The 2,988-nt window shown below is 41.3% G+C and overlaps 1 protein-coding gene across 1 annotated transcript in view; it reads left to right on the top strand.

Annotated features, from left to right (window-relative positions):
- Positions 1-628: 628 nt before the first annotated feature.
- The window catches only part of MBP (myelin basic protein), a 168,823-nt gene continuing 166,463 nt past the window's right edge, over positions 629-2,988 (top strand). Inside the window, exon 1 of the mRNA XM_025210668.1 lies at positions 629-767. The gene's annotated coding sequence lies outside the window, so the exon portion shown is untranslated. The remainder of the gene's footprint in view (positions 768-2,988) is intronic.

Raw genomic sequence — 2,988 nt, 5'->3', positions numbered from 1 at the left:
TTCCGTCACTGCCTGAAGATTTGGGGGATGTTGAAAGGAGAGAACAACAGGAAACAAAAGAGGAAGCATTAAATCCTTGCAACTCCTAGGGTCCAGCAATAGCATTCTAATTATTTTGCAGACTGCTGTCTGTAATTATGTTTGTGTTCTCTTTGTTACATATGGTAACATCCCTGAAAATGACATGCTTAAAAGCTATTGTGTTATTACCTGTGACGCAAAAGGATTTAAAAAAACAATTGAAGCCTTAAAAATGTAGGTTCTGTCTACTCTGCATTCCCATGACATCAGTGGTTGCTTCGTTGTCCTTTGCCAAAATTTCACCTACCTCACTTTTGTGAAGCACTCCTTCCTTTCATCATGTTAGAACAGAATGTTAAATTATTATATGATTCTATCAAACCTAAGAATAGATGAAGTTTTCCATATTTATTTATTAGATTCAAAAGGCTCAGAGTGGCTACCCTTAATTGTGTTGGTTTAAATATCCTGGTTTAAATATCATGGTTTCCAACAAAGTTGTCATTACCATTATTCCTTTTTCTAATATTTTAATGTGTTACGCCTGGAATTATGAATTATGCATTCTTTTTCCTCCTCTACAAATCTTTTTCTTTTGGTTTACAGCAAAATATTAGTTTTCTCAAAACTGCAATAAACAAGATTTATGTTGGCATGGATTCGATGTTTTTATAGATAATAATTTCCAGTTACATAAATAAGAAGAAAGTGGAAGGGATATCAAGCATTCTTTCATAATCCAACAGGTAAATGAAGAGTTCGGGACTTTTAGGGAGAAATTTTGCCATATAGGTAGCATTATAATATTTTCTTCCTGTGACCTGTGTGGCAGAGGCTACTATCAGGATTATTGAACCAAATCAAGGGTGCTCAACCTCCAGCCCATGGGACAAATGTGGCCCATGGAGCCTTGGAATCTGATCCGCTGGTCTCTCCATGGATCAAGAAATTTGGCAGTGAGGGAGCAGTAGCAGTTAATACTGCCACCCCTCCTCATGCCAAGATCCCAAGCCCTGAGCATTGGGTCAGAACCAGGCCATGACACTCTCCCTCCCCCAGCCCTCATGGCTAGATCGGAGCTAGGCTATACCCTGTTCCCTCAGTGTGGCCGGATTGCAGCCTGGCTGCACCCTTTCTTCCTGCAGGGCCATCTCATGCCCTCTTCTGTCCCCACATGGGGCTAAGCCACTCCCCGTTCCCCCTGCCCAGCCAGGTTGTAGTGGGGCCATGCCCCCTTCCTGTTCACCCTGCCTGGTGGGGCCACACGCCCTTTCTCCTGCAGGGTTGGGCCATGCTCCTTTCCCCCACACAACTGGATTGGGCTGGGCTGGGCTGGGCTGGGCTGTGCTCCCAAGCCTCCTACATGGCAGGATGGGGCCCTGCAGCAGCAGCTCTGAGTACCAGATTGGGTCCACCAGGCAGATATGGCCCACAGACCCCCTGCCCATCTGGCCCACCAGCCATAAAGGTTGAGCACCACTGAGCTAAATGAACCACTGGTCTGATCCAGTTCATCAGTTTCCCTGTTATCCTTGAGAAAATGATAGTGTAGCAATTTAGGGAAGGCGTTTAGAAGTGACTTGAACATAAATACCTTTTTCTTTTACTTTAAGGGAGGGGCACAAGTGCAAATGCTCTCTCTCTCTCCATAAAAAGGGTATCACATTTAAATTCCAAAATCCTGTGCAAATTTTCCTGCATGCTGTCAGTTGGCAATTAGCTTTAAGAGCCAGGCTGATTTCCAAAAGGACTATTGTTTGGTTTTGACACTTTGAAATTTCCTTTGCAGATTGACATTGACATTATTTTGTAATTAAGAGCCCAGTTAAACCTATAAAGATAAAATTAGATTAATTGTTAAAATTAGATAGTTTTCTTATGTAAGTACAGCACATTTATTTTTACCTAAATGGATCTGAATAAAACAGTAAAAATGCCATTGTCAGTTAAGGGGCAATTCATGTTTTTTATCTCAGAAAAAATTATCATTTAAATGAAGCCTCAATTTACCTTTATTTTACTGTGTCAAAAAGCAATGAATATTAATGTAATTGGTGGATGCTGTGACTTGGTAACTCTACACCTTTATTCATCCAAATCAGCCCATATTGAACTTATATTTTTAGAAAAGATATACTTGTGATCTGAGTCCTGCAAACACAGAGCCGGCTTTTAGGGGTGAGTGACATGGGTAACCACCCAGGGCACTGTGGTCAGGGGAGGGCAACTCACAAATGCACACACGCATGCACGCACGCACACGCACTCAGTGGCACTGATGCAGGCAGGGGCACAGGGCGCAGTCCTGCATTGCCCAACCTGCATCCCCACCTCCAGTCACTACTCAGGAGGAGCTAGGCTGGGCTGTGTGGGCATCTTTGCCTCCCCGCCAGACTGTGCCCCATGCCCCTGCCTGCCTCCCTTTGCCTGTAGCAGTGCTGCTCACTTGTGCCTTGAAAATGCAGTTAATATATATTCAAGTTTGATAGATAACAATGTGCTGTAAAATACGTAGAAAATATGTCACATCTTGTAATCTTTGCATATTTATGATTCATTATTAGTCACTACCAACTACTTTCTAGTCATAGTTTACCTTTTGTAAAATATAGACAAAACAAATGTATTAGATCTGATTTTATTGAAATGCAAGTTTTTTTGGCATTTTGTTTTTTGGGATCGCTTATGGTGGTGATTATCCATTCTTTTTTTTCAGTGGTTAAGAAAAAAATATTCAGTATTTGTTTTTAGTAAAACATGAGAGTCTAAAAAAGTGACACATGCTTTTCCTCAAATTTTCTAAAACAGGTTTACTTTTTGCTTCCTAAGATGATATCGCAGTGCTTGCTTTCAGCAATGCTGTAGTCAAGTAACACTCCTTAAGCCTTTTTTGATATATGTGATTAAAACCTGTTCTTCTGGCTCTAAATATCTGTTTAATTTCAAATGATCAAAGGGGATGAGTAG

The sequence above is a fragment of the Alligator sinensis genome, unplaced genomic scaffold (genome assembly GCF_000455745.1).
Source record: "Alligator sinensis unplaced genomic scaffold, ASM45574v1 scaffold286_1, whole genome shotgun sequence".
NCBI lineage: Eukaryota > Metazoa > Chordata > Crocodylia > Alligatoridae > Alligator > Alligator sinensis.
The sequence above is the reverse complement of the archived record's forward strand: the minus strand, read 5'-3'. Positions and strand labels throughout refer to the sequence as shown.